Source organism: Equus przewalskii, chromosome 29 (genome assembly GCF_037783145.1).
Source record: "Equus przewalskii isolate Varuska chromosome 29, EquPr2, whole genome shotgun sequence".
Lineage (NCBI taxonomy): Eukaryota > Metazoa > Chordata > Mammalia > Perissodactyla > Equidae > Equus > Equus przewalskii.
In genome coordinates this window covers 34,934,372-34,958,907 of record NC_091859.1, presented here as the reverse complement: position 1 = coordinate 34,958,907, position 24,536 = coordinate 34,934,372, and the positions used below count along the sequence as shown (strand labels likewise).

Genomic DNA, 24,536 nt, shown 5'->3' with positions numbered 1-24,536 from the left:
GGGAGAGAGAGGGTCAGGACAGGAGGGGAAGAGAGGGGGCCGCTTGGGGTGCTGGGGCCTCCAGGATGGACAGTCAGGAGCGGTGGGCCCAGGCAGCAGGCGATTTAGGGTGAATGTTGCTGGAGCCCTGAGCAGGTCAGGGTCCTGGTGTAGATTCGATGGGGTAGAACACTCCAGATCTGGGAGAAGGGAATTTGGGACTGCTGGCCTTTGGGGGTCAGAAGTGAAGAGTTCCACAGCTGCTGACTTGCTCCCCGGCTGGCCCTAAGCCCTCAAGCCCTCATGATTATGTTTCTTCTGTGGACAGATCTTGGGGACCCCTCTCCCCGGTAAATCGGGCAAATCGGGCAAGCAAGCCGCAGGGGCTTGAAGCCAGCACAATACCGTCCCTGCTTTCTGTGAAGTCGGGTCCAAGGGCCTCGCACCCCACATCTCGGGACTGAAGACGCCCGCTGGACTGATCCCCAAAAGGGAAAGATACACGGTAGCTGCTCTCACGTTTCCCAGCTGCGTTTCTCAGAGCCCGAGGGACTAGTTAAGGACCCCGGTCCTTCCTCCCTCCACACAGATAACGCCAGCATCTCTGCACTGGCCCGATGTACAATCAAGAAAGTCCTGTGTATGTTCCCTCCAACGTATCATCTAGAGAAAAGCCCAGATGTACTGTATCCCTTTTTTAAGAAATCTAGGCGTAAGCTTTTTCTCGTCCTCTTCCCTGCGCACGCGCTGCTTGTGAACGAGCCACCAGCTGCGCTGAGCCCCAGCCCCCGGGAGCGGTTCCAGCCGCTGGTGCATCTCATGCGGATTGTTGTATCACCCGGACTCTTTATTTCAGTCGACACTTCCTTCCATTTCTCTTCGCTTGGGACTCCTAAGGGCTCTTCCCCAGGCTTTGTTTTACTTTCGGTTAGGTCTGCTTACCCGTTTGCTCAGGGTGACTCCCCACTCCTCAGCCCCCTCCCCCCGCCCCGCAAGTGTCTACCGCGGAAATGCTGAGTCACTGTGGAGAGACTATTTCCTCAGGCTTAAAAGAATCGAAACCTAGGTGACCCCCCCCAAGAAGAATAGCTAGCACGACACGCAGCTTTACATGCCGTAACTCAGTCACAACACCCCTGTGAGGGAGGTACTTTCATTGTCCCGGTTTTACAGATCTAGAAATTGAGGCACAGAGAGGTCCAGTCACCTGCCCAAGGTCACACAGCGAGTAAGTGCTGGAGGTGAGATTTGAATCCAGCCAGTCTAACTTTGAACTCTATACCCTTAACCACTAGGTTACTCTGCTCTGAGGAAGGGTAAACAATAATTTTCTCAGAAATTAGTGTGGGCAGAGGCGAGGCTTCTAGAACGCTTGCATAAAGAGTCTGAGTCCAGAGCAGGAAGTTCACACAGAGATTTTCATATTTGCTGCTAGTCCTTAAATTCTTCCTGTTAGTGAAATGCCAGCGATCTTTTAAAGCTGGGGGAAGGGGGAGGGAAAGCCGCAGAGTGCTTGACCTGAGTGAGAGCCAGGCCACAGCCACACGGAAAATTACCCCGAGCCGTGTTTACAGGCGACCAGACGGGCAGCGCGTCCCGGACTGTGGACCTGAGGTCATTAGACCACGTGCTCCCTCCCTGAACAGGGGTACAAGGGCAAAGGCTGGAAGGCCTTTAGAGACACCTCCGTACCCCCTTATTTAACAAATGGGGAAACTGAGGCACACAATGGAGAGTTGATGTGCCCTCTCAGTGACCCCCTTACCTTTGCTAACTCAGCTCGGACTCTGGTCTCAGGATTCTCCCTCCAGATGCCGGCTCAGCTATGAAACGGCCCTGAGACCCTGGGCGAGTGACTGAAGGCTGCTCTGAGGCTCGGCTGCTCGTCTGTAACGGGACAGACAGAGGACCTGCCTCGCAGGGCGACTGTGTCAAAGGTCAGCAAAGCCAGCCATGAGTCAAAGTGGTGAAAACAGATGGTGCTCAGCCTCTTCTGCCGACAGAGGCAGGAGCGGAGAGCTCAGCCCTGTGCACAGGTGCCGGTGATTCAGAGGGAGGACGAGGGAGATGCCCGGATCAAAGGAAAACTCACAGGGGCTTTTGGATGTAAGTGCCATCAGGCCAGCTGTGTCTGCCGGCTGGTCATCGTTGAAGGTGGGCTTCCGTCCCCCCTCGGAGACTGTTCCATGGGACAGAGGCCTGTGCTCCTTGTGACTGCATGTCAAAGGACTGGCCTTCAGGTCCTTGAGAAAGACCCAGCATCTGGGTGGTAGGACTTACGGAGCCGTCTCAAGGGACAGAGGAAGGATGCGTCGTGGGAAGCCCTTTCTAGTGAAGGCTCTAGGAAGGGAGGGCAGGCACCTGTGGTCGGCTGTCGGCTAGAAGGAGCAGTCAAGTCTCCAGCAGCCGTGGGCTCTCAGGCTGGCGTTTCGGTGGGGGCTGGGTGGGCCTGGGACCAGCGGCCTTGCTGCAGTTCCATCTCCCAGGGCGGGGTCTGCACGGAGTCCTCCTGGGCTGGGAGAGCCAGGTGGCGTCGAGGAAGCCAACTGCTTTGCCACGCCCCAGCAGCCGAGTCTGAGACCCGTGGCTCCCGTGTCCTGGAACACAGGAAGCTGCCCTCTCTCTGTCTCTGTCTCTCTCTCTCTCACACACACACACACACCATACATGGACACACACACAGTCACCTAAGGAAATGCATGTAGACATAGGCACAGACAAGTGCACATCGACGCAATGCGTACACCCAAATGCACATGTTTGTACACATACCCACATGTGCACGACATGCAAAAGCATCACTAACACACACACGCACATCCAAATACAACTATGCAAGCAGGGCTGGCTCCATGCGTGTGCAGCCTATGCTGCCACATAGGGCCCAGTGCTCAGGAGGGCCCCACACTTAGTTTAATGCCCTATTGTCGTGGTTTTGAAATCTTACCGATGCACACACAGGTGTACTCTGTCTCCTTCTGTCTTGTTCCTTCCTCCTGTCTTGTCTTCACACTGGAAGTTCCCACGAAGCGCCATCCTCAGCCCTGAAACCAATGGGCTTAAAGCGAAAACCGAGAATTGCCGCTGGGGGCGCTGCCCCTCCAGACGGGGGCTGAAGTAATGCCTGCTGCCCGCCTCTAGGTGGCAGCACCAAGCCGGGACAAACCGCCGCGAGGCCCGGGAGGAAGGGCGGGGGCTCCGCGGAGGACTCGGTGTCGCCCTGTCCCTCCCGGAATCGACCCATTTCCAGAAAGCGCGGCGATTTCCCAAGCACCGCAAGTCTCCAAGGGGCCATCCAATCCATTCTTCCGTGCCTATATTTTCATTCGATTCATTTTCTTCCCATTCACTTGTAATAGTTTTCTTGTTTTATTTCTTAAAATTTTCGGATTACAAATGCAGCACATTTTATTGTAGAAAATAGCACACACACGAAAGTAAAAATCATCCATAACCTGACACTTTTTTTAAGGCCGGAAAAGCAGGTGACATCCTCTCCTCTCCTCCGATGACTTGGCACATCCCTGCCAGACTCTGTCCTCCACTGAAGACCCTACCCGATTTCTCCTGTACACCTAAAAACGTACACATACCTGCTGTGTCTCCTTCTTAAAGAGGCGCATCTCCTGCACACGTTCTTCGGGTCACTTTTCCGCTTAATATGACCTAGTCACGTTTCGAGTCTGTGTGTATAGATAGACCTGCCTCCGCTTTTAAACATTTGCAATCTCATCTTCCTAAGTCTGGCTTTAGCCAGTTCACGGACAGTCTGCACTCAGCGGGTGCAACCACCGGGCGGCTTTATCATCTGTCATCGTGGCATCCTCACCTGGCTGTGTGGCCTCTCCCCTGCACACCCCTTAATGACACATTGGGCAAGTTCCCCAGCTCTCTGACCACCGTTAATCATTTTAAAAGTCCACTCAGTCATCTAAAAGCCATTCAGTCTCATTCTTCCTCCCCCAAAGGCTTGCCCTACGGCTGAGAGAACCAGAAAGCGGGGGGCCTTGGTCACTCGGTCCTTATCATCTCTCTTGCTCATGGTTCTGGCCGGTGAGCTTGGGCGGGAGGGCTGGAGAAGGGTCTCTGTGGTCAGCCTCTGTTATTTGTTGCTGCTTCTTGGGCTGGCTCTGACCAGCTGTTGGGGTCCCTTTGGGAGAAGGGATGCGCGCTCCGAGGGCTCATCTCCTCTGCTCAGTGTCCTGATGAGAGGGTTCAAGGGCTCAGCCCTCCCCATCCCACCTCCTCCTGCCCTCCTCCGTGGAATACCCTGCAGCCTCTGCCTGCTGGGGTGTCCCCACCCAGCGGGCTACCTTCGTGGGTGGGCTCTGGGTGGCCACTCAAGCCTGGTCACCTTCCTCAGAGTCCACTTGAACTTTGGGCAGCTCCCTCATGCTTGTGCATCAGATGGGGGAGTACAGGCAGCCCCACGTCCCCGCCACTCCACCCACCATCTCTCCCCAGTTCCCTTTCCTCCCTGATCAGAGCATCAGAAGGGAGAGCAGCCAGTGCCCTGCAGGCACAGCCTCCACAGGCACCCCAGCCTCCACCAGTGACTCTTGGGAGGCATCCTCTCCTGGTTTGGGGTGGTGGAAGCACCCAACCCCTTTCCCATGGGGACGGAGGAGGAGAGCCTCAGCTCCTCCTGCCTGGCCAGGCACTCATGTCTCTGACCATCTTCTCTCCTCTCCACCCAGGCTTCTGGGATGGAGCTGGGGGGCAGGAGGGGCATGGCCAGAGCAAGTTGCAGATGATCTGGGGTTGCAGAACCCAGAGAGGGCCTCTGACCCCTGGTGTTTGTGATTCTTTTTAGATGGGGAGTCCTTGATACTTCTTTGTCTAAATTCGGAGGAATGAAATTAGATCTTATACTATATACAGTAATTAACTTGAAATGGATAAAAAACTTCAATCTAAGACCTGAAATTGTAAAACTCCTAAAGGAAAACGGGGAAAAAGCTCTTGACATTGGGCTTGGCAATGATTTATTGGGTATGACCCCAAAAGCACAGGAAACAAGCAAAAGTAAGTGGGATTACGTCAGACTAAAAGCTTCTGTACTGTGAAGGAAACAGTCAACAAAATGAAAAGGCAACCTATGAGTGGGAGAAAATATTTGCAAGCCACACATCTAATAAGGGACTAATATCCCAACATATATCCCAAATATATAAGGGACTCATGCAACTCAATAACAAAAACACAAACAGCCTGATTAAAAAGCAGGCAAGGGACCTGAATAGACATTTTCCAACGAAGACATACGGATGGCCAACAGGTACCTGAAAAGGAGCTCAGCATCACTAATCATCAGCGAAATGCAAACCAAAACCACGGTGACACATCACCTCACACCTCTTCGAGCGGCTGTCATCAAGAGGACAACTGGTACCCAGTCGGCGAGGACGTGGAGAAAAGAGAACCCTAGGGCACTGCTGGTGGGAATGTGAACTGGTGCAGCCACTGTGGAAACAGTATGGAGATTCCTCAAAAAATTAAAAATAGAAATACCATATGATCCAGCTATCCCATGTCTGGATATTTATCCAAAGGAAATGAAATCAGTATCTTGAAGAAATAATTGCACCCCTCATGTTCACTGCAGCGTTATTCACGCTAGCCAAGATGTGGAAACAACCTAAGTATCTGTTGACTGATGAGTGGGTAAAGAAAATGGGGTATATGTGCTCAGTGGAATATTATTCAGCCATAAAAAAGAAAGAGCACAACCACAGGCACTCACAAGTACAATATACAACTATGTACTGGACGGGGGGAGCTTTGGGGAGAAGAAGAAGGGAAAAAAATAAGAAAAAGAAGATTGGCAACAGATGTTAGCTTAGGTGCCATTCTTTGAAAAAGGAAAGAAAGAAATCCTGCCATTTGTGACACATGGATGAACCTGATGGACATTATGCTAAGTGAAATAAGCCAGACATAGAAAGACAAATAATGTGTGACCTCACTTATATGTGGAAACTCATGGAACCAGAGAGCAGAGTGGTGGCTGCCAGGAGCTGAGAGCTGGCAGAAATGGGGAGAGTTTGGTCAAGGGTACAAATTTTCAGTTACAAGATGAATAAGTTCTGGAGATCTAATGTACAGCCTGGTGAATATAGTTAATATGCTCTATTGTAGACTCGAAATTTGCTGAGAGAGTAAATTTCGAGTGTTGTCGCCACTAACTACGTGAGGTGATGGGTGTGTTAGCTAACCTGATTGTGGTGATCATTTCACAATGTATACGAATATTAAATCATTACATTGCGCACCTTAAAAAATCACGTTATACAACCTGAACATGTACAATTTTTATGTGTCATTCATAGCTCAAGAAACCTGGGGAAAAAGATAAAGATGCTTTGGTGTGATGACGTGTGGCGAGGCCGATTGAGGATGGAGAAGCCTGGTCCCCGTGAGTCATCCGGGGACACGGGCCGCTCTGCAGTGCAGATGCACAGCTGCACGAGGCAAAAATATTCTCTAATGAGCATCCAGAGTGTCTGCTCAGAGTGAATCGTCCTCAGAACAAGTTCATAACAGGACATCATTGGTGAAGCTGTGCAAGCACTTGGTACCTGATAAAGCTAGCCGGATCCTTCAGGTGTGACCACCCCCGCCTGCCCCTCCGCAGAGACACTAAGGGAAGGTGTCATTGACTGTTGGGAGACAGAAGCAGCAAAATGCTTGACTGGGGGACCATTAGCATCACCATACTCCTTATTCGCTTTAGTCTATTTGTATCATTTTCTATCAAGTAAACCACATGCTGTAGAGACGTTTGGAAGTGTGATAGTTCCTGCTGCAGTGGTAAGGGGAATGCCAGCCTCCTTGAAAGGTGGTTTTGCTTTACAGACCAGGGACAGTGGGAGACGCCCCCTTGAAATGGGTTCCGTGCATTCAGCGGGGCAGGATGAGATCCAGGTGTAGTGGCGGCCAAGGGAAAGAACTCGGAGCATGGATGTGGTTAGCAGGATGGGAAGCAGAGATGGGTGGGCCAGGGACAGCCTGACCTGAGGGACCTCTGGCAAACCTTAACTGGTCATGGTGAGCTTAGAACTGAAATAGTGGGGCAGCCTGTTAAAGTTTTAACCTGTACAAGTGAAAAAACTCTAACTCTAGTGAACAGAGGTAGGACGTGGGTCACCTCACTAGGGAGTTATGCCCCCTCATCCCGTTCCTAGAACTGAGCCAGCTCACGGAGCCCCTTGATTGGAGGGATGGCTCGGTCCCCTCAAGGAAGGATCCTGCCACATTGCCAAAAATGTCTACGGTCAGTGTTCCTTCTAGCCTTCTCCAAAGGGACTGTGCATTGGGGAAAGGAAAGTACCCAGACTTTGTGAGGCCGACCGGTCCAGGAACGAGGGCCGGAACTGAGGCTGTCCTTTCTCAGCCGTCCACCAGCAACAATTTTGTTCTTGTCTCAGCAACTTTGGGCTTTGCTGGTTTAGAGATCGTAGTTCCCAAAGGAGGACTGTTTCCAGCAGGGGACATCAACAAGGGTTCCATCGTCCTGGAAGCTGAGGCTGCCACCGGGCTGCCTGGGGTTTCTCGTACCACTGAACCCACAGGCAAGAAGGGAGTTGCTGTACTTGGAGAGAGTGGTTGTGGCCACCAGGGGGAAGAAGATTGTTATTACACGACGCAGGTGGGGAGAGCAGGTCTGGAACCCAGGGCGTTGTTTGGGATGCTTCTAAATGTTACGTGTAAAAGTTAGTAAGAAACTACAGCAACCCAGTGAGGCAGAACCACCTTCAAGGACGGTTAGGGTCACCCTGCCGGGCAAAGAACTGTGAGCGCAGAAATGCTGGCTGCGGGCAAGGAAAACACAGAACAGGTGGTAGAAGAAAGAGTTATAATTCCAGTTATGTCCACATGGCCAGTTGCAGAAATGAGGACTGTGCAAGTGCTATTCAGTTTTTTTCTCCTTTTTTGTTTTAAACTTATGCTTCATTTTATTGTTTATTGAAACATTGAGACAGAGTATTCTGATGCATTCAGCATCCACAAAGTCAAGTCAATTTTATCTGTGCTTCAATATTTGATTAATAGAAGGTTCTGTCAAGGGATTCACAGGGACATCTTAGTTTGAAATACATCATTAAATGGGAAGCTGCTCATAAAAACATTCTTCCAAAAATTGGCTTGCTCTTTGACCGTTTTCCTTCTCTTTTTTTTAACTCTTTCTCGTTTCCCAATCTTCTCCATCTAACACAAGGTATGTTTGATTCAACATTTATGTTATAAGATGTTACAGGGGAGTTGTGACTGGGCTGGGAACGGCTAAGAGATAAATGAGACATTGGAGAGAGAGCTGGGCCTTGGGAAAGAGCGAGCACAGCTGCCTTTGGTTGAGGGGGAGTTGGATCACGTTATGCAGAAGCGTGATGTTCTTACTGCCTGTTTTTGGAAGTTAAATATGGGTAAAGAGTTGTCTGTGGATCCTGGTGCACCATGCTGGACCGTCTGAATCACGTGGGCATCACCCCCGTCTCCATCTAAGATCCCTTGTATGTTACAGCGGAGAAGCAGGAACTACAATTCCCAGAACCCTTTCCCCGTGTGGTCCAGGGTTGAAGTTTGCCAGTGAAGGCACTCTGCGGGATGTGAAGGTGGAAGAGATATCAACGCATATTCTTTGGAAGTAGATGCAGCCAGACTCTGAGTGCATGTGAGTCAGACCTTCCTGGCAAACTCTCAAGAACCATCCCCTTCATGCTTGAGGCTGAGATCTTTGGTTGTGCCTTCTCTGATCTTTACTTTCTCTACTCTTCCATAAATTGTGAAAAACCCCAATTCCTGTATTCCATGCTTCACATTCTAAATGCTTGGAATGGTTTCTGTTTTCCTGACTGAAGCCGATAAATGTGCTCATATTGAACATCTATCATAGCATAACTTTGATGTGCTCTTATGCTAAAAATAATCTTTTTTTTTTTGGCTGAGGAAGATTCGCCCTGAGCTAACATCCATTGCCAATCTTTCTCTCTTTCTTGTTTTGTTTTTGCTTGAGGAAGATTGTTGCTGAGCTAACATCTGTGCCAATCTTCCTCTATTTTGTATGCAGGTTGCTGCCACAGCATGGCTTGATGAGGGTGTAAGTTGGTGCCTGGGATCCAAACCCATGACCCTGGGCTGCTGAAGCAGAGTGCACGAAACTTCAGCCACTCAGCCACGGGGCCAGCCCTACAAACAATCTTTGAATGGCCAGAGGCCTTCTCTCCACCAGGAGTGAGGTGGTAAGGGCAAGAAGGTGAGGGGAAAAAATCTCCTTCTGTTACATCTTTATTGGCCATTTGTATTTCTTCTGTAAACTAGCTGCTCATCTATATTTTTCTCTTTCAATTTTATACCATTCTTTTATTTCTTTGAGGGAATCCTTTGTATAATGTAGAGAGTGATCCTTTGTGGGCCACAGTTGTCATGAAATATTGGGAAGAGAGAACATCCCTCCTTCCCCAGCACACGCACACACACCCCCACTCACACGCTCTCACTGAGGTCCATAGAGGACAGGAGTTCTAACGCCCCCTCCATCCTTTTCCTCTATTCTTTCTTTCTTTTCCTTTTTTCTCCAGGGAAGAAATGACACTTGGTTAAGGAGCCACTGCTCAGGCGTGTCCACGGCCACCTCCAGTTCTCTTGGGCAGCCTAACATCGGTCACAGTGGGCCCGCCTTCCTCCCTCTCTTCTGGGACCAGCCCACCCCATCCCAGCTTCTCTGCCTGAAGCCAGCGGGTCAGTGAGGACGAGTGAGGACCCCAGACCCAGCTTGCCCACCGGTTTGTTATGGGCTGCAGACTCTGGGTTCAAGGAGGGAAGTCAAAGGACTTTCCTTTTTACCTAACGTGTTTTATCAGAAGTTTTGCAAGCTGGGGTTATTGAATAGTTTCCAGTCATTAATAAAGCTAACGTTTTATTCTCCACTTGGCTCAATTCCTCATGTTTTCTAGCGAGAAGGACCTGGGAGGGGAAGAGCCTCAAGTGGTACGATGGGGGCGCCGGACCCCGTCCCAAACGCCTGGCACAGATGCTTTATGGTCTCGTTTTGACTTTCTTTTTAGCGTCCACCACCCTGTACACATTTTAAATCGTATATAGTCAAACCTGTCAGTGTTTTCTGCTCCCGTTTTTAGGTTTCCTTCCTTAAGTCATTTTTCAACAAGTGTTATTTCAACACCTACGATACACCAGATACAGTTTCTAGTTCTGGGGAGACACCAAGAATAACAAAACCACACAGATTCTCGTCTCTCATGAACTGTACGCTCTAGTCAGTTCTGGAAGGACATTCCCACCCAAAGATCACACAAATACTTGCCTGTATTTTCTTCTAGCACTTTCATGGTATTATACTGTTTTATTTTTAGATTTTTTTTAACCAATTTGGAAGTTATTTTTGTGAATGGTGTGAGGTGGGGAACTTAACTTCCAGATGAGAGGTAACTATCTCAACAATTTTGTGTGCGTGTAGTCTATCCTTTCACCATGATTTGAAGTGACATCTTGTCTTACAGTAAGTTCCCACAGATACCTGGTTTTATTTCAGACTCTTGGTAGGCAGCCTTCGAATGGTTCCCGGTGGTCCCTGCCTCCTGGAGTCCATGCCCTTGTGTGATCCTCATCCCTGGAGTGTGGGCTGGTCCTGGGGTCTCGCCTTTAACCAACAGAATTCTGCAGGGGGGATGGGATGTCACTTCGGGTATTAGCTCATGAAAGGCTGTGACTTTCTCCTCTGGGCACTCTCTTGTTTCTCTCACTTGCTAAGTCTGGTCAAGCTGGCTGCCATGTCAGGAACTGCTTCATGGATGGGCTCATGTGTTGAGAAACTGAGGGTGGTCAGGCTCTGGCCTATCGTCAGGGAGGAGCTGAGGCTCTTAGTTCAGCCCTCCATGAGGGACTGAATCCCACGTCCAGCCACTGAGTGAGAGTGGAAGAGAATCCCGGCTCAGTTGAACCTTGAGATGACCGTGGCCCCAGCTGGCGCCTTGACTGTGGCCTTACCAGAGATCCTGAGCTGAGTGAGCTGAGCCACATCTGGTCTGACCCAGAGATGATAAGATGATAAGTGGTGTTGTTTTAAGCCAGACATCCAGCACTGTTTCCAGTCCTCTGCTCGAAGGCGGGGGCTCTTCAACCTCCCGGGCACTCTTGGAGCCTGGCTTTATACCGCGTCTCCTTCTGACGGTGGAACGCCAGCAGGATCTGCCCCAGGCCCAAGAGGTCCCTGCAACAGCCAGGTGGAGAAGCCACCAGGGCCTGCGTGACATCCCATCGCAAGTTCCTTTTATCTCACTTGGAATAAGGATGCAATCACTTGTCTCTAATTTTTAAGAGAAGCAGATACACATGTAAACAGCAAGGAAGTGGAATTCCAACCACAGAGGGTTTTTTTAAACATAATTTTGAGAAGGCAACTTTGAACAAAGAACTTGCAGACGTGGTGTAATTCCTTCTTATTAGAGATGAGCAAGCTTTCCTTGGAAGGACGTGAAGCCCTTGGCATAGGCTGCTTAAGAGAAATAGACAACAGAGAAAAGAAAGAAAGAGAGAGAGAGAGAGAGGGAGAGAGGAAGAGAGAGAGAGGGAAAGAAAGAAATAAGGAAAGAAAGAGAAAAAGAAAGAAAGGAGGGAGGGAGGCAGGGAAGGAAGGAAGAGAGAGAGAGAGAGAAAGAAAGAGAATAATTTCTCTCTTCCCAGCAGAAGGAGAAAGTCCTGATAAGTTGGTACCACGAGGTCTTAGGTTCCACGTAGAGTTTTCTCAAGGGAACTTGATAACGACCTGCCCAGGTGGAATGTTAATATGATAAAGTCATAACTAGGACTCTTTCTACTTCCAGATTAGAAAACATTTCTTCATTGAGGGTATTAATAATTTTCTCTATTACACATATATTGTATCAATAATTTTATTCTAAATGTTTTAGAAGCCTTAATGCTGCCCTTGCCTACATCAAATTTTTAAAAGAGGAAATAGAAGCATATAATGTACAAATGAGAAAAGTAGATATTGTCATAGAGATGGATAAAATTAATAGAATTATAAGAAATATTATGTGCAAGTTTACGCCAACAATTTAGAAAATCTAGATGGAATGTACAATTATCCTGTGAAATATAACTTACCAAAACCAATTTAAAAAGAAGTAGAAATGCTAATAATATACCACCGAAGCACATTAAATTAATACTATGCCACGGGTGACAGGCACAGCTCCTTAGTTGGGGGGTGGCTGTGGTTTGGACACAGATCTTTGAGAGGTGAATGCTAGCTGTCATGTGGAGAAAGAAAGAGCACTTTTCAAAAACCAGCAACATCTCCCTTTGAATAATAAAATAGTAAAAAACAGAATCATCATAGAAGAAAAGGAAAAATATAATTTAATAATTAACCACGTATAAACGCATCAGGCTCAGATAATTTAACAAATTCTTTTAAGCTTTTAAGTTCATTTAAGTTTTTCCGTTCTTTTAAGGCAAGTGACTTTTAAGCAACACGTCGTCCCCGTGTTATTTAGACAATCTCAGAAGAAAGACAAAGACAGAAGGAAAACTTCCCAATTTGTTCAACGCAGCCATCACATTCCTGAAATGTGGGGAGAGGGCATCCAGGAAGAAAGCTTTATAAAGAAAACCTAAGATCTGGAAGGAGAAGGTCCTTTTTAGACTGGAGGTCGGCCGGCAGCTGATCAGAAATGGGTTTGCAGGCCAGCGTTTAAAACTAAGGAAAGGCCGCAAAGCCAGTGCCTTTCGCTTTACCTGAGCTCACATTCCTGTCTCAGAAAAAAATGCGTTTCTCTGATGCTAATAGACTTGTTAATTTTCTCTGTTTCCCATGTTAAGACTCTGAATAATTTAGTTGTCTCAAATTCTTGTGAAACATTGCTCAGGCTAAATTTTGTAATTCATGAAAATTGATGATGGTTCAAAAATTATGTCAGTATACATAAATGATTCAGCAGCAGGCTTAGCAAATTTCTTAAAGAAGTGTGGTATTTAGAGAGCGTGAAGCCTCAGCGGATGATTGCGGCATTTAGAGACGCCCCTCTGCTCTCTTTTTACTATAACTGAGTTTTTCAACACGATGTTTGGCAGCTTTTTTCTCCCGAAATCCAAATGATAAAGCAATGCTTCTTTTATTATTATCATTTTTAACTTTTTCTTCTCTGCTCCCCGAATCTGATAAAGCCAGCACAAAAAGAGGTCTGTAGATTAACCTTACTTATAAATGCAGATGCTAAATCATCAATAAAATATTGGAAAGTCAAATCCAGCAGTGTTTAAAAGGAATAGCTGGCTGCATAGAATTCATTCCAATAATGCGGTGACAGTGCCAACTGAGGAAATCAGTCAGCCCGGTAAACCAGAGAAGGGACCCTACCAGTCAATCCCATGACGTTAGGCGTCTCCCCATAACCCGCGCGCCAGTGGTCTCCCTGGCGGGTTTGGGGTTCCTAGGGACAGTCTGACCACCGTGGCTGCCATGTCACCAAGCTGGGAATTGCGAAAGCAAAGCTCGTACCCAGAAAAGCGGAACAGACGGGGAAAACTTGATTCAAGGTTGTTGCGATAGGGAAGAGACACTGGAACCAAGTTTGAACGGACTCTGCTGGAACAGAAGTGCAGGCGGGATTTGAGGTGCTAGCGTGAGAGGGTGATGGTGGGCATCTGTGTTTGCCAACTGGCTTTACCAAAAAGAGGAAGTAAACTTTCTCTGATCTTATGACAGGAGGTGGTTTTACAGCTTGGAGCAAGACGCCCACTGAAGTTGGCTCCTCCCCTCCCACAGTGACGGGGGAGAGAAAGATGCCAGCTTCCCTGATGACTACACTTCAAAGGAATTCTTTCTTCTTTCTTTTTCTTTCTTTTTTTTTCTCTCTCTCTCTTTCTCTTTTCTTTCTTTTCTTTCTTCTCTCTCTCTCTTTCTCTCTTTCTTGTTAACTGTTGTCTTAACTATTTTAACTTAAGCAGTTAACTATTTTTCTTAAGCAGCCTATGCCAAGGGCTTCACGTCCTTCCAAGGAAAGCTTGCTCATCTCTAATAAGAAGGAGTTACACCATGTCTGCAAGTTCTTTGTTCAAAGTTGCCTTCTCAAAATTACGTTTAAAAAAGCCCTCTGTGGTTGGAATTCCTCTTGCTTGCTGTGTCTGCTTTTCTTAAAAATTAGAAACGAGCGATTGCATCATTATCCCAAGTGAGGTAAAAGGGTCTTGTGATTGGTTGTCACGCAGGCCCTGGTGGCTTCTCCACTTGGCTGTTGCAGGGGTCTCTTGGGCCTGGGGCAGATCCCACTGGCGTCCCACCGTCAGAAGGAGACGCGGTATAAAGCCAGGCTCCAGGAGTGCCCAGGAGGCTGCAGAGCCCCGCCTTCGAGCAGAGGACTGCAAACAGTGCTGATGTCTGGACTGCATCTGGCGACACAAGAAATAGAAAATAAAGACGAACTTTCTTTGACTCATCTCAATCTACTGGTGGTGGGCAACTGTTGTCATTTCACGGGGATCAGGAAGAATCAAAGTCCAGGGAGCGGAGGCATTCCCGACCTTGACCGTCCCCGTGGCACACAGGAACAGAGAGGTCCACCTTGGCTTCCAGCCCTCCCTGGCAAAGGACATCCTGGCCCACAGGTGTGCTCTGCCAGCCTCTGGTGTCACCAGCTCTCGTCCTGGTCGGAGCCTGATGCCATGCCACACTTGGCTGCCCAGCCCCTCACTGTGTGGTGCTCAAGGCTGAGTGGCATCCTGCTGCTGTCACGTGGCTGCCCAGCGAGATTTCCCATGGACTGCGGTGTGCTGGGTGGGCCGGCCCGACACTCCGTCCAGCTCGCCTGTTGGATTGCTCATGACAAACATGTTTTTGTGAGTTTCATAAACTGGAGCTGACTTCCTGGAGTCCAGTCAGCTCTGGGACCCCGGAAACAGATGTTCTGGCCCTGGGAGGCTGGGGCCGAGATATGGATCATGCCCGTGATAAATGCCACCTCGTAAACTCTCTTGATCACAATCTTAACAGTTTCCATTTGTCACCCAGGCTAGAATGGGTCCGTCTCTGGTTGAACTCGTCAGGCCAGCAGATAGAGCACTGCGGCCAGCAAGTCCCCAGGCTCCTTGTGGAGACCAAGATGGGTCCAGGATAAAGTTCTCCCTGAAAAAGAGGGAAATTAAGTGGCCACCTGCCTTTTTTTGAAAGAGATCATCCTGTGGATTAGAATTCTTTCTACTTCCTTTGTATTTAAATGTCCTTTTTGAAAATACAAGATGATGTTGATAGTAAATGATAGCTACTTTTTAATTGTTCTTGATTTAAAAATAAAAAGTTGGCACTCTCCTCCTTTTTTTTATGTTTTACTTTTACTTATAACTATCCATGAAAACTCAAGGTCTGGAAACCACATTTGTAGAGGCGTGGAAGCCAAGAAATGAGCAGAAATAGAGGGAGAGGATGTTCCCACTAGTTAATCGGGGGCTCTGAGAGGAGGCCTCCGGGAGGAAGGGGGTCCCACCCCCAGGACACAGGGTGCACAGCAGGAAGCACTTCCAGGGCTGAGGAGAGGCAGAACAAGGCACAACTTTCTCTTGAGTCTTTCCGACGGAGACTCCAGCGCTGGGAAGAAGGCAGGAATTCAGCCGTCAGAGGCTGGCGCAGGGCGGCCTCAGCTCTCAGGAATAAGATTGGACCCAGGATGAGAACAGAGGCTCCTGGACAGCAGGAACCGCGGTGGTCCTGTGCGTTCCTCCTGCCTTGGCCCGGGGGGTGGGGGTGGCTAGGACTGATGATGGATCTCAGTATCCAGTGGGGCAGTGGAGGAGGGGCACAGGTGGCTCAGTCAGGGGAGAGGAGGACCCAGGAGCAGGAGGCAGATGGATCACCACTGAGCACAGAGAGACCCGGACAGACAGATGCCATGAGTGTGACCCGGGGCACGGAGCTGCCTCTGATCCAGGGCTGGTCAGTGGAGGTCCCGACCGAAGAGCAGGGAGAGGTGGGTGTGGGGTGCTGGGGTCCTGCACAGCCATGGGGAGCCTGTGGCACTGGCCCTGGTCGGGAGAGCTGGCAGAGAGATGGGAGGGAGCTCGAGGCCAATGAGTGCTCATTCCCTATCCTGGGGATTCCCTTAGTCACCAGCGTTGGCAAGGACCTGCCCAGGTCCCACAGTGCCCAGCCTCTGCATCCTGAGTTCCTAGCTTCAAATGCACAGAACTTGGGGGCCAGTGTGAGAACCTGCCTTTCCATGGACTGTGGTTAGCCCAGACCTTTCAGTTGCTCCCTCTGCATTGTATAATTTGATTCTATCTATCTATCTATCTATTTTTTTTTTTTTGGTGAGGAAGATTGGCTCTGAGCTACCATCTGTGCCAATCTTCTTCTGTTTTTTGTATGTGGGATGCTGTCACAGCGTGGCTTGATGAGTGGTATGTAGGTCCTCACCTGGGATCTGAACTGGCAAACCCCAGGCCACAGAAGTGCAGCATGCAAACTTAACCACTAGGCCACTGGGCTGACCCCTAATTTCTTTTGAATGAGGGAGGGGAAGTGGTAAGCATGTACTTGAGAGGTTAGGATGGAGGTAGCTTAGACACAAGGTTGACTCACACCAGAAGGGGCCCAGGGAGGTAAGGGGTTAGAGTTTGCTGGGAAAATGAGGGGATTGAGTAGACCCAGGTTGTAGGGGACCATCAGGTCCTGGGGTCCCACGCTGCCAGGACTGCCCCATCACCACAACCATGGTAACGAACATACTCGCCATCCCACTGTCTCTTTCCTGATGGAAGGGCCCTAAAGAACTGACCTGTTGCCTGGTCTTCTCAAGGTGCCCCAAGGAGGCGGGGGCTCCGGCCGGCATGCTGGACCATCAGCCGTGGTAAAAGCTGGCCAGTCTGACTCTGGGACCCCTTCCCTGGGCCAGAACAACTTTTGGGCCCTTTGCCTTGATGTCGCAGATCATACCACGTTTTTTCTCTGTCTGGTTCTCCGCTGAATGCTGATGAATCTTAAAAGACGATAAAGTCACGCAGCTATAAAATGAACACAATGTTAAAGATTTCATTTAATTCATTATTAATGAGAAAACCAAGTAGTTGCCACACCCAGTTCAAGGAGAGTCCAAAGAACAGACACGGCCACCTTTACAGGTTAGGAATATTGAAATGAACTCTGTGTGTGCTGGGGGGCAACAAGGCAGGCTGAGCTGCTAGCCGGTCCGGGTGACTGACCCCTTGGAGGGGTCTGGAGTGTTTCCCCAGCCAGCACAGCTCCTGGGCTCTGGCCCAGGGGTAGGAGCCCCTCCTCCGGTCTGTGGCCCTGACGGCTCCAACGCACTGCATTCAAGGACAGGCCCAGGCATCTAGACCCCACGCAGGGCCTCTTCCTCAGGCACCCCTGCACCCTCCATGGTCCGCAGACACAAAAGCCCTTTTCTCCCTTGGCTTCTCCTCACCCTCAAGAGGCCCCCAGGAAACAGTTCAAGGCCTCGTGGAAGGGGGACTCTGCTAATCTCACTAACCTGGCGATAACTCCATGAAGTAGAGAAGCAAATACGATTGCTTCTGTTTGACAGATGAGGAAACAGAAAGGTCAAGTCACTCGTTCAGGTGCACATGAGCATAAGGGAGGCCATCTTGTTTCACTAAGCGGCCTCAGCGGCCCCTCCTCCGTGTGACCACTCGCTGCTCTGCACGGTCTCTAAAACAGTCACGTGCCCTCCTGATTTAGGGCCTCCGCTTACGTACGCACTCCCCGAAAGCTCGATAAGTTAAACCTGTGTTCTCTGCGTTTCTCTCCAGGAAAAGGCTGACACAGGCGGGAAACACACCTGCAAGGGACCCGTCACAGCTGACAGAAGAGCGGAACGAAGTGATGCCTGGAGCCCGTCATGCCCGAAGGAAGCCCCTTCTTACTGCCCATTTTCCCTATGTCACTGCCTCGGGATTCTGTAGTTCCTGAAGATGGTTTTCTTGAGACATTTGTCTGCCATCTTCCCGATTATGCCAGCTAATAGAATCAAAACTTCCCTTCTCGATCCCTAACTCGTGATTAATTGGCGCAGATCATGGGGAGCAGAGAGAGCTCACTGCTCGGTGACACAGGGTCACACAGCTTGGTGACAGAGCAGGATTCAGCCCCTGTGTGACCGCAAAGCCAGTACTCCTTCCACAGCTCCAGGTTATAAATCCAGTCGGGAGTCTCTTGGTGAAGAGTTCGAGTGGGGAGGATTTCCGCCAGCGCAGCCCCATCGTTGGGAGGGAGGGCTGCCGGGTCCCAGGCCCGGACTCTGTCCACAGTGGGGGCAGCATCTTGTCTGTCTTTGGATAGAACAAACACTGACAAGGGCTTCTCTTCCTGCCACCACAGTTCGGTTCCTGGTATTTCCTGTGCCTCCTTGACCCCCCATTGATAAACGGCATGTGACTGCAGGGGGTGTGTTGGGGCCTCCTCTCAGGTGCCCCATTTTTGGCTCAGGCCACCCCTGCCTGTGAGTAGCCATGTGCCCGGTACTTCTCTGGCCTTTGCAGAACCAGTGGCCCAGGGCAAGGCCACTTACCGAAGGAGAAGCAGTGGGGCCGTGGGGTCACGGTCAGGCGTGCTGAATTCAAGGCGTCTGTGCAGCACCCAAGGGGAGGTGCCCCTCATGGAGCTGGATTCCTGGCTCTCAGGTTTGGAGGAGAGAAGTGACTAGAGAACCATGGAGGGAAAAACTTGAGAGAGCCCAAGAACCTGCAGGCAGAGCTCAAAGCAGGAGGCTGTCCAGGCGGGGTGGGACGAGGAGGGGAGCTCCAAACCCTGGGGACACTGGGCTGACGGGAGAGGCTGGGAAGGGACGGAGAAGGGGCAGTAGAAGGAAGTGAGAGACTGAGCGAGGTGGAAGGCATGCAAAGGGATAGCTGCTTAAGGCGCTAGGAGAGGTGACAGTGTTGGACGCTGAGTCTGGGAAGTCAAGGTGGAGGTGAGTCTGTTGGATGAAGTGAAACAAGGCTCCTAGGTGGTGCTGGCGAGACAGTGCTGGGGTGCAGTGGGGTGGAAGCCAGGTTGTAGTGGAGAGGACGTGGGGAAATGAAGACAGCTCTTTGGAAGCGATGACTGGAAATGGAGGAGAGAGGTGGCATAGAAGCTTAACATAGATTCTTGGTGGGGGTCAGGGGGCGGGGCATTATTTTGAAGATGAAAGAGAGTTGATTATGTTTTCAGGTCTGAGGAACATGCCAGAAATTTACGAGATAGAAGACAAAGAGGGGATCGACTGATGGGGTGAGGGACACGGGAGGACGGACTCCAGCTCATACTTGGCGCAGGATGGGAAAGAGGGAGACGGTCACGGGGAAATAGGGACAGTCTGAAGTTGGGCCTGGAAAGACATTTCTGACGTTGCTTCTGTGTGACCAACCACGTGATGCCAGAGGTTGCTCTGCGACTAACCAGCTAACTGATGTCTGTCTTAAGAACAACGACCTATCGCTGTGCAACAAACCATGCCCAAACTTTGTGGCTGGAAACAACAAGCACTGATTGGTTGTCGTCATTCTGTGGGCTGGCTGGGCTCAGCTGGGTGGTTCTTCTGCTCCACGAAGCAGGAGCTGTCATTCGAGTGGCAGCATTTAGCTGGGAGCTCAGCTAGAGCTGGAAGGTGAGGGACGGCCTCGCTGGCTGTGATGGGGACATCTCCTCCATGTGGCCTCTACAGCTGGAGCCCGGGACGCTTTACCCAATGACTGGCTTCTGAGAAAGCAAAACGAGCCATAAGGCCTTGTCCCAGAGGCCACACAGCTTCCCCCCATTGCATTCTACTGGCTGAAGCAGGTCATAAGGCAGCTCAGACCCGAGGGGAGGGGAAACAGACTCCAGCTGTTAATATGAGGACCCGCAAAGTCACAGCATGGAAGGGTGTGCGGGGTGGGACGGACTGTTGCCGCCATCTTCGGAAGCAGCCAACCACAGCGTGTCTCAGGAGTCCGTGTTACACTGGACATTTGTCTTCAAGTATAGGCAAGCATTTGAGATAATTTACAGTGAAAATATCCTATGTGTTTTTAACTGTTCAGGGAATGCAAATTAATTGAAAAAATCATCTTAAATGAACATTATATTTTATTCTTTTATTATGTAAATTTTGCACTTATTATGGGAAAATGACAAAAGGCTTCACAGAAAGGGAAAATGGCAGTCACCAAAAACCCAATTCCCTAAAGGAAATGCACCCCAGGCCTGTGACCCCACAGACTTTTGGACTGACGGTTCAACCTGGAACGCCTTCGGCCAGAAACCCCTTGTCTGACAGTGAAAATTCTTGGAGGATACATTGCCCTCCTCGAATAAGTGTTGGAAATCACAGAGTGGAGCCTGAGGTGTGACTGGCACAGAGAGGGATGTTACGTTTAACCCTCACGTAGCGGATGTCTGCTCTGCGCCCGGGCCTGTGCTAGGCTCCCGCTCTGAGGCTGATTCAGAGGAATCAGAGACAAAGGCGAGAGGAGAGAGATTTCTATTTGTGGTGGTGGGGGCTGCAGCAGGGGATGTGGGGGGCCTCGGGGCCCTCAGGTGGAAGGGGCGGGAGGGGCTGAGGCAGGAGGAGGCACAGAACAAGTTACTCACAGAGGAGGGTTGAAACACCAGCAGGGGTGCACCAGGGCCAGGAGGAGGAGAGAAAAACACCAAGGAACACAGGAAGCCGGAGAAAGGAATTTATACAGGGAGCGCCTCTGACGTCATGTATTATATTCCAGGTCTTTTTCTTATTTTCAGATTGGAATTTTATCCTTTTTTTAAAAACCAGTTTTATTGTTAAATACAACAGAGTACCCCAAACACACGAGACATGTGTAGCTTAATAAATTATTCTAAGGTGAATATCCTTGTAACTGCCCCCTCACCCAGGACAGGTGACAGAACAGTGCCAGCCACGCAGAACCCTCCCCACGCTGTTCTCACACAAGTGCGGCAGCCCCCCAAAACCAGCGTCCCGACTTCTCTGGCAGCATCTGTCACGTTCTGACTTTTCTTTATGGTTTGATCATCCAGTCCACATGTCTGGACACTATACCATAGTTTTTCTTTTTTCAACCTAGAGGTACCCGACTCTACTTCTCTTTTTCCTCCTTGCGATGTTTGCTTACGTACTTTTTAAAGCTGAAATTGAATCAGTCCATTGAAGTATAAACACATATTCATTATTTCAAGAGTAAAAGCCTGCACTAATTACTGATTGTGAAAGCTGTTAATTTTATGAAGAAAAACAGTAATTAAGAGCTTTAAATAGTTGAATAGGGAGCTAGATTGATGGCTAATACAAATATTAAGAGAGTATTTGCTTGATAATTTCAGGAAGAATATTATAGACTATTCGAGCTTATAAAATTTAAACAGTAAGAGGCAGAAAATAGAGATTTAATTATATTATAATTCTAACCTCTGTAGAAGTTTTCCAGTAGCAACATTCTTTCCGTGGAATAGAGTCCCTTGAAGAATTCTATTTCATTTTTCAGTGGTTTCATTCTCTTCAGGCCATAGATCCTGCAAGAAACGGTCCTGTTTGAGAACTGTGCACATCTTGTGAGAATAAGTGATAAGCAAACTGTCAGCTTTGCTCCATCCAGATTTCACAAAGAGAAAAAGTTCAAGGGAGTATAATATCCATGATAAACTATCTCTGAGGCAGACATGATAAAGATGACGAAGAGAACGAAGAAAGGAAAACAGTTTCACAGATAAGCACCCCGTGTACATTTTCTTATTATTATTCAAACCTCAAAACAACAGATTTTATAAGAATGCCTTAGGAAGGCCATTCCCCATAGTTTTGAGTCTTTGGAGGCTAAAATTCAAACAAAACCATTTTCAGAAGTTAGAGATGAAGGCTTTGGGGATTTGCCTTAGCCGTTAACCTTGAGGATGGAGTTCCTTCTGGAAACATATTGTCAGAAACGTCTGCCTGAACGATGTTCTGCTGTGCACCGAACAATGAGGGATGTTATCCAACGGGCCGGCTGGACAGGAGTGTTTATTAAGCATCGTAGGATGAAGGAGAGGACTCCCAGGCGCCCTCAGGCGCTGCAGTGCTGAGAAATTATTACTATTACCCAGAAAAATGTCAGCAGTTAAAGTTGGGAGACTCACATTTATAATAATAAAATAGTAGCAATGTTCCATTTCTGGTGGATAACGTTTCAGGTTCATTCTTAGATCCTGGAAGTCTGGTCAGGACGCTGATGGTTGCCTTGGCCTCCTCAGGGCCCTGGGCTCTGCTGATGGGGGTGTCAGCACAACGGAGAGCGCTGGGGGCCCCAGGCACGTGGGGGCTAGGCTTGGGGCACAGATGGGCAAATGCCACCTGATATCCACATTTTACAGATGGGGAGACCTCAAAGTGAGACTCAGAGACAGTGTGGCACGCCCAAGGTGACACAGCCAGTCAGAGGCTGAGTCGAGGCTGGAGCTCTGATCTCAGCTTTGACCCCCGGAGGGGCTTCCTGGGGCAAAATGTGGCTCCCCTTGGTCTGGGCTTGGAAGCCAGCCCTGGGCCCCGGGGCTCCTTCCTGTGATTTCTCGGGTCCTGTTTCCAACAGCCTTTCTGTTGTGAGCTCAGAATCTGTGAATCCAGTAATCTCTTCATTTTATCGTCAGCCTGAACCCACCTCCACACGCCCCCTGGGGGAAGGGGACCCCACCTGACTTCTCACTCAGAATTGCTGTGTCTCTGTCTCAAGCCCGAGGGTCAAACACGCCATCCTTTTTCCCTTTACGTGCCACTCCCCTTCCAGACGTTTCCTGCTCCACCAAGGGTGCTCCCTGTCTGCCACATCTCAGACCCCGGCAGCCCCCTCCGGACCCCACTCTCATGGAAGCGGGGCTGCAGTTTGTCAGAAAGAAACCGGCAGAAACTTAGAAAGTCGACAAGGCAAATAAGAGGGGAATGAGGTGGCTGGAGAGTCACCTCGTCCAGAGGGGCAGTGATCCCGCCCCGAACCCATCTCATGGCCTTTATCAGTGTGAATAGCCAGCGAGTCTCTCCCTTCGGGGCCAGCATGGAACAATTCTGGGGACAGGAGGGCTTCGCATAGAGAATTATTTAGTCAAAACTCGTGGATGAAACGAGGAAGCATGGCTGGGGCCCAGGCAGAGGGGCCTGTGGTCCAGGGATTGAGAAATGGGCCTCTCCAGATGCCACTTGGATGTGAGCCAGTGCCTTCAAGGACAACAACTAGGTCAGATAGACTGGGCACCTACATGCCACGCTCTGTTCCGAGGGCCTTATATATACCTACTAATAAATCCTCATCATAACCCTGCGAGCCAGGAACTGTTACCAGCCTTATGCTACACAACAGAAAACTGAGCACAGAGAGGCCAAGTAACTTGCCTAAGGTCACACAGCTGGCAAGTGGCAGAGCTGAGATTCGAACTCAGATCAGCCATCTCCAGCCCCGCAGTTAATCATTCATTACAGGACGTTGTTTCTCTTGACATCGCCTCCACAGAATTGTGTGGCGGGAAATGATTGCCCCAAACTTACGCTTATGGTTGAGTCTCATAGCCAGACCCAGGACTTCCCACAAGGCTCCCTTATCATTGTTTAATTTTTAGACATTTTATTGTTTAATATTTTAATATATTTATAAAAGATAATATTTTAAAATTTTTAGTTATTACAATGTCTGTAGGAAGTCTTGCTTTGGTCATTCCCGGTGTCCCATTTTCCACTGGCCACTTCACTGCAGCCTGGCCAGGGGTCTCAGCTCATGACAGGCTGGGAGCTGGGAGGCCGAGAGGCACCTTCGCTCACCAGGGAAGGCATCGGGGTGTGACCTCTGAGCCCCCTCTTGGTGGTGACGGGGGAGTGATGCAGCTTCCTGAGCTGGCAGGCAGCAGTATTCCCGGCCGACCCTGCGCCCGTGTCCGTCTGCCCAGGCCCTGATGCTTCCCACGTGGTGGTGAGCGGAGAACACAGAGGGACAGCCATCCTCTGAGGAGCATCCTTCTACCTCTGCTCTCCACTCCTCCAGACTGAGCTCTCCCAGGCCAGCCCTGTGCCTGGCACTTTCCTGGGTCCCCAGCACAGCAAAGCGGTTCCAGGAAGCTGAGTGGGAGCACTTTGAGAGGAAGAAGGCTGGGGACAGGATTCAGCTCAGACCCATTGCGTCCTGCACTGGACCTCTGAATGACCTCTCCGTGCCGGGACGGTGACCACACACGTGCAGGAGTGCCAGAGAGAGCGCTGGATCCCGGAGGAGGCCTCGTGTGTGCCTCGAGCACCAGGCTGACCCCCTACTCCTGTCCTCGAGCCAAGATTCCCCACCAAGGGAAGGGTACTCGACAGTCTTCCTGGCCAGGTGTACCTTCGCTGGCAGGAGGTAATCAAAGAACCAACAGGAGAGATTGCCAACGGTTTCCCACTCTTTCCCTCCCCTCCTCTCTGCCCTTCTCCCATCCCAGGAAAAAGGCAGGAAAAGACGGGATACCAGTGTAGGAATTCTGAGCATCAGAACTCCTTGCCCATCCCTGTGGTCTACACACTGCACCCAGCTTGTATCACCAAGTGAGGCTCCCCCATTGGTGTGCCCGGTCC

General features: G+C 49.8%; 2 long non-coding RNA genes across 5 annotated transcripts; one reads left to right on the top strand and one right to left on the bottom strand.

Annotated features, from left to right (window-relative positions):
* Nucleotides 1–1,596: 1,596 nt before the first annotated feature.
* On the top strand, nucleotides 1,597–9,903 carry LOC139080178 (uncharacterized). 3 transcript variants are annotated; one of them, XR_011534461.1, is made up of 4 exons: nucleotides 1,597–1,916; nucleotides 8,501–8,650; nucleotides 9,047–9,232; nucleotides 9,558–9,903. It is a non-coding gene; the product is annotated as an uncharacterized lncRNA (long non-coding RNA). The 3 variants fall into 3 exon arrangements; XR_011534459.1 differs by having other exon boundaries at nucleotides 1,597–2,085; XR_011534460.1 differs by having other exon boundaries at nucleotides 1,620–2,085; nucleotides 6,309–8,650.
* A 402-nt stretch (nucleotides 9,904–10,305) lies between these two features.
* On the bottom strand, nucleotides 10,306–21,584 carry LOC139080177 (uncharacterized). 2 transcript variants are annotated; one of them, XR_011534457.1, is made up of 4 exons: nucleotides 21,381–21,550; nucleotides 16,770–16,995; nucleotides 14,326–15,124; nucleotides 10,306–11,129 (listed from the first exon to the last, which is right to left on the bottom strand). It is a non-coding gene; the product is annotated as an uncharacterized lncRNA (long non-coding RNA). The 2 variants fall into 2 exon arrangements; XR_011534456.1 differs by lacking the exon at nucleotides 10,306–11,129 and having other exon boundaries at nucleotides 13,824–15,124; nucleotides 21,381–21,584.
* Between the last annotated feature and the right edge of the window lie 2,952 nt (nucleotides 21,585–24,536).